The 19,437-nt window shown below is 32.6% G+C and overlaps 1 long non-coding RNA gene across 1 annotated transcript; it reads left to right on the top strand.

Annotated features, from left to right (window-relative positions):
* The first annotated feature begins 300 nt into the window (after window positions 1-300).
* LOC129230702 (uncharacterized) lies at window positions 301-10,399 on the top strand. The gene is made up of 3 exons (XR_008581164.1): window positions 301-356; window positions 7,045-7,097; window positions 10,287-10,399. It is a non-coding gene; the product is annotated as an uncharacterized LOC129230702 (long non-coding RNA).
* The last annotated feature ends 9,038 nt before the right edge of the window (window positions 10,400-19,437 follow it).

Here is a 19,437-nt window from a genome sequence, read left to right as displayed (position 1 = left end):
AACACGATTATGATTTGTAATTTGTGTATTGTCTATCAAGCTATTATTTACTTAGAACTCAATTTTGGTATTTTAAAAAATAGTTTTGAATTTATATTTGATTTTTTCTTGATATTATCTTGTTGTGTCAAACTTGACTTGACTGGTTAGCGGCAGACTTTCAGCAAGTTGGGCGGCACCACCGTAAACTACTCTTGCAAACGCTTGTTTGATGGACACTTGCTTCAATCCGGACACCCAGCGCATGCGCGGTAGTACATAGTCTACGGTTCGGCGCCAAACACGGAGAAGCAAAAGAAGCAGGGAGCCATGATGGATTGACGAAGTAAGCTGAACGTTGGAACAACAGAGAAAAGGTATCTGGCAGTTTAATATTTATTCAAATGCAATTTTCTTTAAATTGTAATTCAGAAGAATGCACTGGTGTTTATATTTTTTTACTATTACGATTCGCGTCAAAGCATTTCTTTGTAGCGTAGTACATGTTTCAAGCTCAATGTTAAGCGTTTAAACTTGATGTTTATGAATAATTTTGAATATATGCATACAGGATGGCTTAAATACAGTTGGTAGCAAGTTTTATTTGACAGTTTTTATCAAACCGCATGTTTTAATTCGATCGACTGTCGATGTCTTAAAACGCCAAAATAAAGTTTCAAACTGTAACTCAAATGTACCTTAGTCTTTTTTTTTTTTAAGTTATGTTGGCATATATTGAATCCTTTCTTTAAATTAAAAGTAAATTACTTCATACAAATAAAATGAAAATCATTCCTAAGACAAAAGCAAATCGATAAGTATAGTTAATGGGTAAACTTTGTTTATCTGCAATTTTGCAAAACTGATAACTTAACATTTGACCATCTGAGAATGTTCTTTTACATTAAAATTAAGTGGAATGTGATAATATTACAAAGTAACAGTTTGAATTTTTTTGTACTATGGTGATATACTACATAATCTATTCCAGTCAAGAAAAAAATACCTCTGAAAATCAAAGCATATGATAATACAAGCAATTTTCCAAAATTGATACTCAAATTGTAATGTTTGTTGTAAGTCGAAAATTATTTTTGGTGTTATTATAAATCATAAAATTCTTGTAATTAACATTTGGAATATTAATTGGGAACTCCGAATATTCTGTGCAGTATTTATTTAATTAATATTCAGCTCATTTGTATTTTTAATATTTTTCATAATTAGTAAAATTTCATGCAGGTTATAGTGAAATAATTCATTTCGTTTACTTGTTCAGTCATTTACCAAATCACTTACGTATTCATCAATTAACTAATTTTTCCTTAATTAAATAATTCACTTATTAATTCACTCTTTCACTTATTTTTTTATTCACTCTCTATTTTATTCACTCATTTATTTTCTTTGTATCAATTAATAAAATAATTTATTTATTAGTTTATTGTTTCATTATCTTTTCATTAAGTGAATTATTATTTATTTGATCATTATTTTGTTCGAAAAAATTTCTCACAATCCAATAAAAAATATTTTATTTTTCACTTTGTCCCATGAAAAAAAAAAAAAAAAACAGGAAAAACATCTACTTTTTCTCGAAGGCTAAATTTTACTGCCAATAATAAAAAATAATGTTTTAACGCAAGTTTTATTTTATGTGTAATGTTATTTCTTTATATATTGCAATTTTCAAAACAAATTTCCTATTTGTTCATTTTGAAAAAGCTCAGTCATCTTAACCATTTCGCTTTGCCTCGTATTCCCCTACTATTTATTTTGACTTTTATTTTATTTTTCATATCGAAACAGTTCTTGAATCAGGTGTAATTTTTTGTCTGATTAATGCTATACGACAAATTCAAATATTTTTATTAGTATGAAATTGAAAAAAAAACTGGGCATTTAAAATTTTTATTCCGACATTTTTTTTTTTTTTGACAAACATACCCAGCAGGGCATGTGAAATTTTTTAAGAATTTTGTAGCCCTGACCTATTATTGTATATTTAAATTTGTTAAAATTCTACTGTAACTTTTACTCTTGTTAAAACTTATTTAAGGTACTATAGAGTCTCGAAAATCAGATGTAGTTGGGGCTCATGCCTCCTCGGATTACAACGTAGCAAAATATTTAAATTTTCAGATGTTAATGAAAATCATTTCATTCTAACTAAAAATGTAACTAAAAACATTAAGCACCTCAAATAGAGCAGAACCCAGAACTTTTAAGACTCTTTTGTATTTTGAATATTCGGTTTGTCTGCTGAATAGGCAGTGTACTGAATACCAACTGAATATTCAGTGTATCACTAAAGCATTAGTTTTGCTTCAATCTATATATTAAATAAAATTCATAATTTTGTTATATTATTGCGAATTGTATTCCTATTTAGTCTTTTCCTGAATACCTGGTAAATTTATCCATTTTACCGCCCTGGCAGTGCCGACGAGAGGCCATGTCAGCTTAGTTGGAAACTAGCGACCCGTCCTTTGAAGGGGCCCGGCTTGGAATCGCAGTAGACAAATTTAACAAGCTAAATGGGGGCAGGGGGCCCGGTGATAAAACCGACAAGTGGCTTGCCTTAGCTCACGGCTGCCTTGCACCCTGGATCAATCGTACCTTTATTTTGTAAAAACTTCTACACAGAATAACTACGAATATACTATTTGTTCTTCTCATTGAAGGAATATTTTATATCAAATTAAAATGCAGTAAATTAAATATATGATCTTTTGTGAAATATTGATTATAAGCATTTCAAATGAATGTGTTTTCTTTACCAGTCTTCAATCCCAATTTTCAAAATATTGGTGTGTATTTCATTCAGTATAAATTTTGCACGAAGTAAAATACTACCATTATTGTTATCAGGGACCCCTCTCAGTTTTCTGATAGGAACTTCAAATTTTACCGACTGGTGAAATATGGTTATTTACACTTGGGGGGGGGGGAGACTTGTGAACATGGCATGTTTTACATAACATTAATCTTGGAAAAAATCTCAAATAATAGCAGTCCCAGTCAGGGTTCGAGGTTTTTGAAAAAAAAAAAGTAGCCAGCAGAAAATTCTGGTAGCCAGCAAAAAAATCCCCCCCCTCCCCGCTTTCAAAGTCTTCAATTTTTAAGCTACATTTCTGTTACTTTAAAAAATACATGAAAATCATATACAGTAAAACTTGTAAAGTTGACCACCTTTGTAAGTTGACCACCTGTCTATGTTGACCGCTTTTGTCAGGAACGGAATTAGTCCTATCTTATATAATGAAGGAAAACCTCTGTAACTTGACCACCTCTCTATCTTGACCACCTGTCTATCTTGACCACTAATGAACACCAAGTTTGGATTGGAGTATTGTAAAAAACCCTTTGTAAGTTGACCACTTGGTTTATTTTTTAAAATTTTATTTAGCAAATTATTTTTTTATTATTATTATTATTTTTAAAGCTTTCCAAGAATATTTCTGATGCCAGACCAGCATTTTACCAACTAAATGAAACAGCAGCATAACTAAACCTCCTTTTGAGTTTAACCACATGGGAAAACTACTAAGAACCCTTTTATTATCCAAACTTGTTTTTCTTCTGTTAAGTGAAAAATTTGTAATTTTTGATTAGCTATAAATTTTTAGGAACTATTAATATAAAATGAGTAACTTTTCATAAATAATAAGCCTTTTTTTGATCAATTTACTGAAATTTTAAATTTGCACGACACATTATACGTCATTCTGGGAAAATAATCTCTAAAAATATTTGAATAACATCTTAAGTTATTGTTTCAAAGTAATGCTAAACAATGAAAGTGAGTTAAACAGAAAGAGTAGGTGTCAATTGTAAGAATTACAAAAGGTGTCATGGTGCAAGAATTCCAAAAAAAAAAAAAAAAATCATTACCCCCTTTATAAGTTGACCACCTGTCTAAGTTGACCACCAAAATACTGCACCGCAAGTGGTCAACTTACACAGGTTTCACTGTACTTACAACTTGAAATGACATAAATTGGCAGGGAATTAAATGTATGAAGCAAAAAAATGGGAGACGCAAACAAGTTTTAAGTTTCTCTTGAATTCTTCCTCCAGTCATTGGTTTGTTTGCTGCTTTTTTTGTCATATGTCCTTGTGTATGTCTTGATTTTGTGGATTTGAAAAACCATTTGTCCATAGCTCTTTGCGGGTTAAAGTCTTGAATTGAAGGACCATTCATGTGAACCATCAGAAGGTCCTTCAGTGTTGATGCTTCCATTGTGGACCGCATATCTGTTTTAATTAAGTTCATGTGACTAAAACCACGTTCACAAGATAATGTTGAAGTTGGTAGAACAGCATTGATTTCAAAGAAGTGGCTAAGATGAGGAAATCGTTTGTAATTCAAAAGTATATTTTGTTGCAACTCTTCTATTTTTAATCCTTGTCCCAACCCTTTAAATTCTTACCATTCTTTAAATTCGTACCATTCTTTTATAATGAATTCAGATTTATTTCATATGGAATTCCATTGTGGGAGAAAAGATGTTTTTGGAAGTGCTTGGCAAGAACTGTGATTTCTGTTTCCCCGAAATTTTCTAAATTTTCTATCGGCCAAGTAAAGGTGTCGAACACTGAGGTAGAGCTTTTTTCAGTTCAGTATCATCATCTACATATCGTTCCTGCAGATAAATTATTCCACCATTGATTATTTTTTTCCTATCAGTCTCAAATATTGTGGTATCAACATTACTTAGTTGAATGCCTAAATAATTCCCATTCAGTGTAACTGTCTTTAAAGTGATTTTCAAATGAGGCTGAAGTAGATTCTAATTCATGAAGTTCATTTAGAGCATGTTTAACATACAAATTAATTACACAAACCAGACTGGGGAGAAAAAAAAAACAGCATGGGAAAAAAATAAACTGAAAAGCTGAAAACATAGTCGCCAGTTAAAAATATTGTGTTGCCAGTGGCGAACGGGCGACCGTGTATCTCGAGCCCTGGTCCCAGTACTCGATCTCTTGGACAAATATTTGGAACAATCAGATTTATGTTTCTCAGGTCGAAACTTCTTCCTTTGAGCAGCTGTTTTATGTAATTTCACCATTTTCTTTTACTTGGGAAAACATATTTTAAATTGCTTAGTCAAACTTCATTATTGCAAATCGTTATATTGTTCTTTAAAATATGATGCATGTCCTGCATTTTTTTTATCATGTTCACAGGGCTCGAAATTAACAGTGGTCCACTGGTCCCAGACCACAAAAACATCCATCGGACCAGTAGAATATAAATTTTGCTGGTCTATTGGACCAGTAAAAATTTATTCCTGTTTTCTTTTTAAAAACTGTTAACATCATTTGTTGAAACTGTGGAGAGAATGTTTGCACCTTTAATTACAATATTTAGGTTTTCTTTTGAAGAAAAAATAAAGTTCTACAGCACGATAAACAGTGGTTGTTGCTATGGGGGGAGGGGGAGGTGAACCACCCTAGGTGTTACCCGTCTGGGGGTTGACACTTTAAGTGAAATAGCAAGTTTTTGAAAAATATAAAGCTAAAAAGCATTTTTAGGACTACAAATTTCAAAATTTGGTGTTGCTACAAATTACCTCTCCAGGACCAGGTGTCACCTATGTTAGGTACGTTGCTATAACATATTGTTTTTGCCACCCTATTGCCTTCCTTCCAAAGCGACGATATAAATAAACTTTCTTGCCTTACTTCCTGGGCTAGTATTAATAAAAAGATCTTTTTTCTTCTCTTCTCCAGTCACTCAGACAATTTTGTTGAAAACAGCTAATTGATTCTCTTTATCATGATAATTTTGTTGTACAGATTTTGTATTTTTTTCTATAATTGCTTCTTATTTAAAACCAGGACACAAGAATGGACCACTAAAATTGTGTACGGACCAGTAAAATTTCGTAGTTACTGGTCCGTTGGGCTAGTGACTTATTTTTCTTAATTTCTACCCCTGTGTTCATATGTGTCCCAGGCCTGTTTATATGTTCTCCCCAAAAAGGGCACATGTAAGCAATTAAAGATATTTTTTAAAAAGTTCATGACACAAAGAAAAGGCTACCTATTTAATCTTGGAGATATTTTGGTGTTGCGAAATTGATAATATTTTTTTGAAAAAAAAAAAAGAAATGTAAAAAATTGTTCCCATGTGTCCCTTTTCCCCTTACAACCAATGAAAAAGAATATTTGGATATTTAAAAACTTGCAATTTTTATCTCCAGATTTGCCAAATCATCAGCTAAAATTTACTGATACCTTTTGACTAATACCTCCTTTTGGGGCATTCTGATTTTTGTAAATGTATATACTTTTCTCGTGGTAAAACTTCAAGTAAGATGCAGTGCACATATAATGACATATTTATGTGTTCACTTTTTAATTGTTTTGATTTTGTTCTTGCTTTTGTAATCAAGTATTAATTCTACTTTTTCCTCCTTTTTAAAAAAATATCCTATTTTTCGACACTGAAAATGTTCTATGAGCTCTATAAATTTCATGCCATCTTTCTAGACATGTTTGTTGCACAGCATGATTTACATTTGCACTGATTATTGTTAACTATTTTGAGAAGCTGTTTTAAAGAAATGGTTTAAAATTTAAAAACATTTCTTTGAGATCTCTATACCAAAAAAAAGGAAAGACATAACTTTTGTGTTTAACACGAGGCTTGAAATATACCTGTGCAGAATGATTTTTCTGATAATTATTGTTGGATTTTTTACCTTTATCGAAACAAAGTTTGCTTGAATAATTTCTTTTTTGCCTGTGGATTGTCAGATGATTTCATATGTTTAATATATGGCTTTATTTCGGAATTCAAATTAAATTGAATATGTAGCTTAACTGTAACTTAGTTTAGCTTCTAGCAATAACTTGTTTTTATTATTCAAAATATTAGCTCCATTAATAACATTTGTCTCCAATTTTAAAACTAGTTATATTTCCATAAAATAATTTTAGTCGACAATTTCAAAATAGTATTCTTGTTTGTTGACTTTACTTTGAGCTATGGTTAAATGTATTAGCAAATATAGCATGTCCTGTTGTTTATTCTTATGTGTTTTTTTTTTATAGCTGCTTGTCAAAGGGTGTATAAGGATATATGGCAGCTGGCATCAAGAAATAATGTGAGTTTTTGAGTACAACATTTTTATTTTCATTAATAAACTTCATAAATAGGATTTTTTAAAGCTGGGTTGTCAGGTTTTTGATTAGTAACAATCTTTCACAGTGTAAACTCTTGCACCTCTAGTCAAAAATGTTTACCATATCTTAGTAACCGCAACCTATCATATTTCCCAAGTTTTATTGAATGGCTTTATATAAAGCATTCAGCAGCAGAATAATTATTCCCCTCTTATTTGCTTTCAAGGTAAATATTCATTTTCAATTTACTTTTAGGGGTCAAATAGGTGTGCATAGATAATACTTAAATGTATTTAATGTTTGGCAAAAAACACATCGAGGTAAAAATGATTGCTTTTTTTTAAATAAGTGCATTAATTATAAATACTTTTAAGTTAATTGGACTGACTAGATAGTAAATGATTGTGAAAATAACATTAAAAAAGAATATCATGCACTTGTATATGAGGTTACCTCTTTTTGAAAATCTTATATATACATCGCATTTAGAATGTAAGCTAAATTAATGCATTTTGGCTATATCAAATATATATGCTAGCTTGAATTTTTAAAGAAAAGGGGGGAAAACACAAAAATTTTTGAGTATGCATTGAAAATCAGATTTTAAACTTGTCATTTCATTTTACTTCCTGTCAAGTTTAGACCAACCAATTACCCATTTAAAATTTCAGCAGGATTTATGACAGCTATTGCAAGTTTTTAATTTGTATATTTTTTCAGTAAGCTTTTGTTCGCAAGCAAATTTGAACGATTGGAGTTTTTTAGTTTAAACCGGTATTGTATTTCCGTCATGTTTACAAACCTAAGCTTGTTTGAAAGTAATAAATCCTACAATTTGTGTGGGGAATGCTACAAGTAGGTGTTGAAAAGTCAGGATTTTTGCTTTGAGGAAAACTCGCCAAATTAATTTTTTTTCATTATTTATGGGGAATGTGAAGGCTGGATTATGCTATTAAACTATCATTTCTAAATTTTACTTAAAACAAAGTATGTCTTCTTTCGATCAAAGATTTTCAACAAACGTGAAATATTCAGTATTTTTTAAGCTTGCTGATACCTTCTTTTAGTAATTCTCTTAGGTGTTTTGTTAGGTACTTGGTGTTTAGTTAGGTTCTTTCATGCATAATTTTTATTATTGTTTTCATACTTTAGCTGAATTAAATTTTGAACTTCCATATGAGGCAGTGAGATTGCAAAACTCCGTAGCTCTGCAAAAAAAGTTATTTGGCTCCGCTTTTCACAGTCGAGCATTCAAAAGCATGAGGCATGACATAGTGCTTAAAACTGTCTTATTAAGTAAAAAATAATTATTTTTATTCAAGTGTTTAAAATCATTATTATAGCTCAAAAATAATTTTAGATAAGTGTTTTTTAAAAATTTAAGGTAAGTTTTTTGAATTTTATGCAAAATACCGAGCTGCTCCTCAAATTCACCACAGATCAGGGTTGAGTTTTGGACTGTCTAAAACTGGTTTCAGACAGAACAAGCGGTTTTTACCGTCCAAAAATACACTAATCTGTCAAAGTATGCTAAAGCTAAAAGTGTAATCAAATCAACTCATATTTACTGCAATATTAATCATGCACAAATAATAATAAGTTTTAATTAATGAGTATTTGTATTTTCTCTGAAAGGTTCATTAATAAATATCTTACTTAAACAAATTGCCAATAACTCTATTATGTAAAAACTTTCTTATGTAACAGTTTGTAGAGTTATGAAAAGAAATTCACTGCACTACCAAGACAACTAGTTTCAGTTCCATTTATAACTGAGAAAAATGTTATTAAATGTAATTTTTTGGTGGAAAAAAAATATTTTTTTTTAATGGTTTTGCATTTAAATTTTACATGATATTTTAACATTTTTTTCTACGATAGATTAAAGAATAATAAATTGATTAAATACATTCACTAAAATTTTAAAACTTGTGCATTTTTTTTTAAATTCATATTTTAATATAATATACATTCTGTAACTATTTATTGCATTTCAGTCAATTATTTAACTATATTTTGAACACTTTCTTTTGCACATGTGCATAAATGCCAAAAAGTTTGGTTACTATTATGAAGCAAAAAAAAAAAAAAAGTGTACAATTTGGAATGTTTAATGATGAATTCAACTTCTATGTAACTAGATTAGAATTAGCTGTATCATTCAGTTACATATATTTTTATACTTGAATGTTCACCATTGAATGAATATTCAATATAAACCACAACTTTGATGCATTTTGTTCTGTTTTTGATGTTTTCTCACAAAATAGTTTCTCAAAAAATGTAGTTTTGGACAGGACGGTAAAAACCGTGGTTTTTACTGTTGTGTCCAAAATCTTGCCAACCCTGCTACAGATGCTTGTCAAATTGTTTCTCCAAGGTTGGCAACCCTAACCCTGGAAGGTGCTTCTGTACAGCATGACTTTAAAAAAAATCAATGTTAGTCCACTTAGGACGTTATCTTTAAAGTCATTTTATTCAAAACTTGCATATGTCCACTTACATCCCTTTGCTTCTCACTGCTTCATATGATGTACTTCTAAAAGAAGCTTCGCAGTGTTTATATTTGCTATCATCTGAAAAATTATATTTTGGTACTGGGATTTTAAACTATTCATATTAGCTGAGACTTGTTCATTCTATTAGAAGGCTTAATCTGCTTTGCGCCCAGACTTTGGGGATCTGTAAATCAGTTCCTGATTTTGTAAAAATGATCGCTTATGTTAATGCCACAGGACCATAATGTTTTAACGGGTCTAGTTTGCATTTCAGTGCTGCATTTCAGTTTTGCATTAAATAGTTTTGAGAATACAGGGCTAATTTTTCTTTTAAAACATGTTTCAAAAGTGAAAACGTCTCCAAAAGTAATAACTTACCAGCAAAGATTCTTCTTCATTTTTAATAGAAGTATAAAAAACAAAAATTGTGTGGTAACAAAAGCCCTCCATTGAAAAAAGATTTGAAAATAAATGCAAATATAACATTAAAAATATATTTCTCTTTAAGTTAACATTAGCAATTGGTGGTTTTCAAGTAGCCCCTTTAATGCGAGTAGGGTTCATAACTGGGGAACTATAGTTTATGCCTGTCTTTAAGACTACTGTTAGCAGAATTCTTTAATGAAAGTAAAACTTATAATTTTTCTACAATGCTTTTTTTTTTTATTTTAGGTCACAAAGACAGGAAGAAAAGTGTGAAGAATCGATGTATTATAATATTCTGTAAATACTGTTGGACAATTTGTTTGTAATTATTGTTAATAAACAGTCTGTATTGATTTATTATAACTGTCTTTTTATATTTATTTTGTGTTTGCTGATAATAGGGTTACCACAAAACTGAAAAGTCTCCATAGAGTAAAAGTTCATAGAGTAAAAGTTTATTTAATTAATGCTTGTGCCATATATTTATATCATAGAAAAAAAACGTCCAAAAAATAATTTACTAGTAATTTATTCTCCATATAATTTAGTTTGAATTGTACATTTTAACAAGTATATTTTATTAAAATAATAGCAAAAATTAACATTTCTGGAGAAGTCTACTGTATCAATTCAATGTTATTCAGTACAATTTGACCTAGATACCTTACTTCCTGTGCTCAAATTTGTTAGAAGGTCGTTATGTGACCGTGAACTAAATGCCAGTTCAATATCCAAAAACAAATTAATTTATTTAATAATAATATAATGTTACATTGAATTTGGGATGTTTTGTGTTCATCTGCTTGATAATCAAACTGTTCTTCGTAAAATTAGATGAATGTATCACACATTAGCAAACGTTTTACGCCTGAATCAGATCCTACATAGTAAATAATAAAGTAAAAAAAAAGTCTTCAAATTTACTTCAAATTGGGTTTAAATTTACATTTACCTGTATATAATTAACATTGTATTTACAGCATTCGGTGAATGCATGAGAATTTTTGTTAAAGAAAAATGAAATGCCCTATTCAAATTTTAATTGGTAAACAAAGCTAGTACAGTGAAACCTGTATAAGTTGACCACCTGTGGTGCATTACTTTAGTTGTCAACTTAAACAAGTGTCAACTTACAAAGGTAGATTTATACGATAAGGGCCAATTCCGTGCCTGAAAAAAGCGGTCAACTTGGACAGGTGGTCAACTTCACAGGTTTTACTGTATTACATTGTGTAAATTGGGATATAAAATTTTGAAAAGGTTTTGATCCTTTATTAAAAAACAAGTAAGAATTTGTTTAGAGAAAAACTTTTATAAAATTAGCAGTTTCTTAGCTTTGTGTTATAATTTCTGCAAATTTTCTGAAAACAAAAGTTTTGTTGTATCAAATTTTCGTGAATCAGATCAAAGGTACTGTTAACTTATTGCAAACTATTACAAACTTCTCTTGGGTGCATAACAAATACTCATTGTTTAATTTAATTATATTTTTATAGTGTAAAATATTTTTCTACAGTTATTGCTAAAACTAAAATCTAGAAATACTACTAATTTTGAGACCTGATTTTTTTCAAAGGAGTGTAGTTTTATAAATTCAGATTTTTAATACAATAAAGTTTGTTCTATTAAAAATATTTCTGCAATGAATACAAAAAAAGTATGTTCTAGTTTGCAGTGGGTTCACAATACATTTTGTCAAAAAAAAAAAAAAAAAAAAAAATGGCTACTTATTCACTAATTTGTGGAAAATTTGGTACAATAAACTTTTCTATTAGTTTGCAGAAAATTTTCAGAATTTGATGCACCTAAGCAAATTTGCAATGAACCTGCAACAGTTTGATATGACTTACAGGACAAACTTGCTGCAAGTTCAGTTCGTGGGGACTACAAGGCTTGCATCAGACTTGCAGACTTGTCGCATCCATTTTGATGCAAGTTTGCAGAATTGCAAAGCAAGTTTGCTGCAAGCAAAAAAATGCTATGCAACTTTGATATGAACTGGTAGCAAATTTGATACGACAAAGCTCAGTTTGAAGCAAACTTGTCACAGCAAAGCTTCAGTTGCTTTGAACTTGCAGCAAGTTTGATACCACAAAAATGACTTTCCTACTGGTTTGCAACGAACTTGCAGCAAACTTGATAAGACTTGCAAGACAAACTTGCTGCAAGTTCACTTCGTGGGGAAAGCAAGGCTTGCATAAGCTTGCATCTCGTTTGCATCTGACTTGCAGACTTGTCTCATCCAATATGATGCAAGTTTGCAGAATTGCAAAGCAAATTTGTTGCAAGTTTGCTGCAAGCAAAAAATGCTATGTGGGTAAATACCAGAGGTGGGAAAAACCTTTCCAACCCTGGCCCTGCATCGCAATTCTTCTCCACACAGTCTCCTCTTACAAGGTAAATAAAGTTTAAAAAAATAATAATAAAGAAAAAAAAAGGAAAAACGTTCAATTCAGAAATAACGATAAATAAAATAACGCACCTTTAATAGATTTTGTATAAATGGTATGGAATTTTGTTCTGACAAAGGGTAAGGCAAGTAAAACTTCAAACACATGTTTTTTTATACATAAATTTAACTTTAGTTTTATTATTTAACATGTCCAAAAAGAAAAAGCAATTTTTGAAACAATAACTTTCTCACATTTTCGCGGGAATGGGCCCCCAGAACCCCCATACCAGGGGGCCCCTTTCCAGTACCTAGACGACCACCCCAGAAGGAGCCAGTCCGGGCCTGAATCTTATAGAGAGAATCAAAACAACACTCTCTTCTCTTCCAAGGAAAAAATATTAATGAATTTATAAAAACTCAATGTGAAACCATAGATCTATTTACTAATCTGGTCCCTCTGAAAAAGTTCAAATAAAAAACCATTCATTTTTGTTGCCCTCGGTGAAATTATGGAGGGTTTAGTATTTAATTGAAAATTATTAGATATTTCACGTGCACATTCGAAGTACATTCGTACACCATTTTATATACTCTGTATTTTAAAGTAGAGTACTCAACTTTCGGGATATTACAGAAAAACATTTTTAACAAGCTGATAAAAACTTCGTTATGAAAAATTGTATGGTAAGGAGGGACGGGGCACTTTTTTCTCTCCTTTACTGGTACCCCGTCTCAATTTTTGTGCTGCCATCTGTTATCAAAGTGTTAAGATAAAAACAAATTGAAATTATTTCATTCGTTAGGTATCATAAGCTACCACAATGAAAAAAAAACGTAGCAACGTAAATCGATTTTTTTTTCTCTCTTATGCAGATCTCTTTCCCTTATTTATACAGGTGTGGCTTCTGTAAAAAAAGTTTAACATTGCTTTGAATTACAGTTTTTCCACTAAACAACAAGTAGCACTTTTTAAAGAAGGTTTGTGGTGTTGATTTAACAAATTATTATCTCTTTAATATTTATAATATTTCTCGCTCTCGTTAACCATTCGCACTACTAAAAAATACTGTTTTTAGTGTTGTGACATGATCCATGTACGAAAATTGACGAATTTGATTTTGAGAAGGATCAATAATTTTAAAGAAATTTGGATATGCTTAACGTTTTCTATACCAATGCTCGCAGTATTAGGAACAAGATGGAAGACTTGAAAAGCATAGTTATAGATGAGAAGTTGGATGTTATTGGAATTACGGAGACATGGGCTACCGAATTTGATACAGATTTATTATGTATTGCTGGGGGTTTTTTTTATGTTAGAGACACTTCCATTTGGAATGAATTGGTCATAAATGACCAATTCATTCCAATATTAATTCCAATTCCATTCAATTCCAATTCAATTCCAATTATCCTACTGATATTGATATGGTTTGACTGGAGTTGATGAGCAATAAGGGCAAAAAATTGCGATTTGAAAATATTTATAGGCCACCTAATTTGAGCCGGGGACAAGATGAACAGATGTATCGTATTATTTGAAATGTCCAGTAAGGGATCTGTCATCATAAGGGGGGATTTCAATTTTTCCCGGCGTTGATTGGAATAATTTTTGTCACGGAAAAGGCAGAGAAGGGGAATTTTTAACAGTAAATGGTGACTGTTTCTTGGATCAAGTTGTAACTCAGGGAACTCGAGAGGATGCGGTTTTAGATCTAGTTTTCTGTGATGTAGGAAGTTCTGTTCGGGAGTTGTGTGTAGGGGAACATATTGGAGATAGTGATCATAACAGTATTAGGTTCTGGATTAAATTTGAAGCGTACAAAGATGAAAGTTTTAGGTTTGTGCCCAATTTCAGAAACACTGATTTTATCGCACTTAGGCAGAACTTAAAAGAGGGATTATCGTCAGGATTGGAAAATAGCAATGTAGATCTGCAGTGGACGGAATTTAAGGAAAAAAAAACTAGCTAAAACGGTTGGGGATTATGTTCCATTGGGAGAAAAGGTGTTATTACTAAATATTGGCCCATGTGATTCTCCAGTGAGATAAAAGAAGCTCTAAACTATAAGCAAGCTGCTTTTCGTCAGTTTAAAGAAACTGGTCAGAGTGCTGACAGGCTCCAGTATTGTAAGGCAAGACGTAGTTTTAATTTTTTGGTACGAATTCAGAAAAGGGAATTGGAGCAAAGGCTAGCAGATAACATTGACAGAAATCCTAAAAGGTTTTTTGCTTACGCTAATTCTGGGAAAACTCGAAGTAGTAAAATTGAGCCATTGGTTGATGAGCATGAAAATTTAATTCAAAACGATAAAAATATTGCAAATGTTCTTAATAACTTTTTTTCCAGTGTTTTGAACGATGACTGTATCTGTTTGTGCTATGTCGCCTTCTTGGTGTAGCAATTTTAATGGTCAGTAGTGTAGTAATTTATTATCCAAGCAGTTTTCTTTGCAACAGATAGAATACAAGAATTGCAATACAATTTTAACGGCCCGATTCTCGTCAAACAAACATGAAATCTTACTGGTCAGAAAATATGACGTAAAATTAAGCGTGCCATTATTGTTCCTTAAACACACAAAACAACGTTGTTTCAATTGAAAATTTATGACTTGAAATTCTCAATTTTAAATATACAGACAAAGTAATAGCATCAATGCAAAAAGATATGATATCTCAACAAAAACAACCCTGTTGTAAAAATTTCCCCCCTTTTCCCAAGAAAACCTTTAACTCTTCCCCACAAAAAAGAAAGCCTTCATTCTAAATCCAAAAACCCTCAGCCTTTAAAAGTCATGACATCTAGTTTGCCTGCCAAGTATTTACCAAACTATCATCCTTCCTGTTCTCCTCTTTCATCACACCTACTTCAGTTAGATCCTCCTCCTACCTTCAACTCCTCAGAAATATGGATAGATCATTTAAATTGTTTATCTTGTTTGGCGGAAAGCTTTTCTAAGTGAGTTGGTTGCTTGGTGAGTTTCCCGCCAAACAAGATAAACAATTTGAAGGATCTATCCATATTTCTGAGGAGCTGAAGGTGGGAGGAGGTTCTAACGGAAGTAGGTGTGATGAAAGAGGAGAACAGGGAGGATGATAGTTTATCAGGTACTTGGCAGGCAAAATAGATATCAAGACTTTTTAAGGCTGAGGGTTTTTGGGTTTAGGATGTGAAGACTTTCCTTTTGTGGGGAAGAGTTAAAGGTTTTCTTGGCGGGGAAATTTTTACAGCAGGATTGTTTTTGCTGAGATAATTATTATTATCCCTATCATTATAATTATTTTTTTTTTTTATTTATTTATTTATTTATTTATTTTTATTTATTTATTTATTTATTTATTATTATTATTATTATTATTATTATTATTATTATTATTATTTTTATTTTTTGTAGCTAAAAGTTCGGAAATTATTTGTGAGCAAACTGAAACCAAATAATAACTACCTTTATTTAATTTTTTGCCAAATTTTGGAGGGGTGCCGATGGCCCCTTAACCTATCTCTTATATACGCCCTTGCTTTCTATGTTGTTGTTGTTGCTTAGCATAACTGATCTAGCGAATAAGCTAGATCAGCTCCATGAGTTCGAAGCTCCAGATTATCAAATTGAATTTCTTAAACTAGTTTCTATGTCGTTGTTGTTGCTTAGGGTAACTGGTTTAGCGAATTGGCTAGACCAGCTCCATGAATTCGAAGATTTACAAACCTTAGAACAGGAATTAGTAACTGGAGGGCTCAAGGTCAATCATTGGCTTAGGAAACACCGAGTCAAAGATCCCAAGTCACCTGGTTCAACAACGACGAATGGGACACACGTTTTACGTGAAACGAGGGAAAGAAACCTGATTTCTTCCAATACTTTTCTTTAAAATGTGTCACATGGCTTGAGATCCTTGCTTCATTGTTCGAAAGTTTCATTCTCTCCAGCTTTTTTACCCCTTCTCAATATTACAAACAATCCAAAATACGAAGGTGATCCAGTTTCTAAGTCACTTTATTGAACTAAATCAAATTCTTCTCTTTTGTGAACGTAATTTCGGTATTTTTTTAAAAATCATTTCGAAATGCTTTCATCTATAAAAAAAAATGGTGATAAGGACAAATTTTCTCCTTTTTCGAGTTAGAGACTTAGGTTAAATCAAGCTGACTGGTACGTTCGAAATCCTGTTAAGTGCATTCCACTACAACCATCATATTTTATCGTTTGAAAATCGTGTTCTTATGCTGCAATGCAGACAACCTACAGTAGAACAACGAACCTCGTTTGTAGGGACTAACAGGGACGAGGTGCAATCCGGATAAGCGAAAATCCGAGTGGTATGTAAAATAGACAAACAAACTACAACAAAAAAATTCTTAAATAAGCAATCGTACCTTTTATTACAGCAAAAAAAAAAAAAAAACTTTCTAACAAAATTATGTAGTATTTCCAGTATTGCCTCGCACAATCCACACTTTATCGTTTATATTATTCAATTAAACATTTTATCATTTCTAGTCAGGGCCGGATTTAAGGGAGAGCAGGCGGGGCTACTGCCCCGGGGCCTCCACAACGAAGGGGCCCCCACAATAAACTTTTTACAAAATATCCTAACTTTCACGGGTCGAAAATATCGGATATTTTCATATATATATATCAAAATATTCGGATATATATCAAAGCATCGGATATTTTCGAAAATATGATCTCTTCGTACCCTGATTAGGGGTTTCCACTCCTTCGTTGCCCCGGGGCCTCCACACTTCCAAATCCGGCCCTGTCTAGTTCAGCTGCAGTGGCGGACCGACGCCAGTATCAAAGTACGCCATGATGTTTGTTAGATTGTTAAAATGTATTACGCAATCTAATGCTGGAGATGTACATTTAATCAAAATAAAAAGCAAATGTAAGCTATCATAATTTCAAATTATTATTTGCGTGGAATATAAAACATTTGTAAAACTTTACAAAATTTGATCCGGATTAACCGGAGATCCAGATAAACGAGGTTCAATTGTACAAGTTTAAAATCATCAACGGGGATGTTTTCTGACAAATCGCGATTCATTGGAAGAGTGATTCTGATCACCAACTAGGGTAACGTCACCAGTAACAGACAAAGGTCCAGCAACAGACAGTCGTAAGTTTGGATTTAAATAATAACAGTTTTAGTTGTAAAACTGATGATGCTGTGACCCATGAATACGGTGCAACCATCTAGTGTTATCAGAGTGAATTTTATGAGCCAGTTGGTATTTACAAGGCAGTGGTGGAAGGTTATTACAAAACCCTCATATGACCGATCATTTTATACGGTAGTGAGACATGGGCAATTATAAAACAGAGGAAAACAGACTTCTCATTTTTGAAAGAAAGATCCTTCGGGCAATTTTTGGAGCAGTAAAAGAAAATGATGCTTGGAGAAGTTTATATAACTTTGAAGTATACCGTAAATACAGACAACCCAACATCTTAAGAGTAATTAATGCCAATAGAATCAGATGGCTAGGGCACGTATTTAGGCGTGCAGATCTGGACCCGATTAAAAAGCTAACTTTTTCGAAGATTGGGGGTACAAGGAGAAGGGGAAGACCAGCAACAAGGTGGCTGGATAGTGTTGAGAAGGACCTAAAAATTTTGGGAGTGAACAGGTGGAGAAACCTGGCAACGCGTCGTACCGCCTGGAGGAAGCAGACGGAGAAAGCCTTGGCCTGCACCAGGCTGTTGTGCTGATGAAGAAGAAGAAGAAGGTGGAAGGGTATAAACAGACACCACGAGGTCGGCTGATGTTTCATGTTTATTTAAATTAAATAAGGCTTTAGGTCTAAAAATGAAGAACTTTTGCACATTTTGAAGAGAAAAAGGGAATTTGGTCCGTTACTCATTCTTTCCTCATCCTATCTGTTACTGGGTATCATCAGTTTGTTCGGTGTCTGTTACTCCACACTCCAGGGACCTCCGTACCTACCACTGTTTGTGGTTTAACCGGTTGGAAGGGATCCTAAAGACAGCTCTGATTTTTTGATCCGGACCAGAAACCGAGAAATCCCTGGTCCAGCACCCCCTGAGCTATCGTTTCACTTGGAGGACTTTGTGACCTCGAGCATATTTAACGTCCCCCAGTCACCATTAATGAAGACGGTGGGTCTTCGATCCGGCTGGGATTGAACCCGGGACCCTCCGGTCACGAGTCCGATGTCATACCGATCAGTCCACTACGACCGGTGTCTGTTACTGGGGATCGGACCTTTTTTTTCGAAAAAGAGCAAAAAAAAAAAATAGAATTAACTAATTCAGAGGATCCAGAAGCAGCCAAACGTTAGATGAGAAGTAGTTGCATGAGAGAAAAATAGTTAAAAAATTCTAAATACATTAAAAGGTTCATAAAATTGAGTAAAAGTGAGAGCCGCGATGTCTTAAGCATGTCTGCTACTGGTGCCGTTACCCTATTGTGTAAAGAGAGCTAGAATGTATTACAAAACACAAGTTGTTCAATTGGAAATTTGATCATTATGGTCGTGAGGTCATGGCATGGCCAAGTATTACGCATGTTTGCACAAAAAGGGTGCAAATTTTCAACTCAGGAGTCGTTATATCACAATCGTACTGCACCAAGATTCTCTTATGGGGTCATGTTTGTTAACTTCGGTCTGTTCTGGGTAGACAATTTTTGTTCAAGGATTGCAAGACACTTCCACATATGAGAGTAGATAGCTCTGAGACACTTCAGGGCAAATAATGTCTTGCGCATCTAATGGTATTAACGTATCCAAACAGATCAATAAATATCATAGAATATGCTTGAGGTGCTTCTAGTGTACGTGTTTCACGAAGAAATTACCTGTTTGGATAAATTACCTGTTTCCTCAAGAACTACTCAACAGCTTTGTGAAGAGAATGCATAGTTGATCATATATGTATAAATAGGTGTACGAATAGACCTAACTTCTTGCAAAATGATTTACATTGTTAGTCGGGCTAAAACGAAACTTTTTCCAGACTTTGGGAATTGCTCCAACGA

The sequence above is a fragment of the Uloborus diversus genome, chromosome 9, assembly GCF_026930045.1.
Source record: "Uloborus diversus isolate 005 chromosome 9, Udiv.v.3.1, whole genome shotgun sequence".
Classification (NCBI taxonomy): domain Eukaryota; kingdom Metazoa; phylum Arthropoda; class Arachnida; order Araneae; family Uloboridae; genus Uloborus; species Uloborus diversus.
This window is presented reverse-complemented; position numbering and strand designations above follow the sequence as displayed.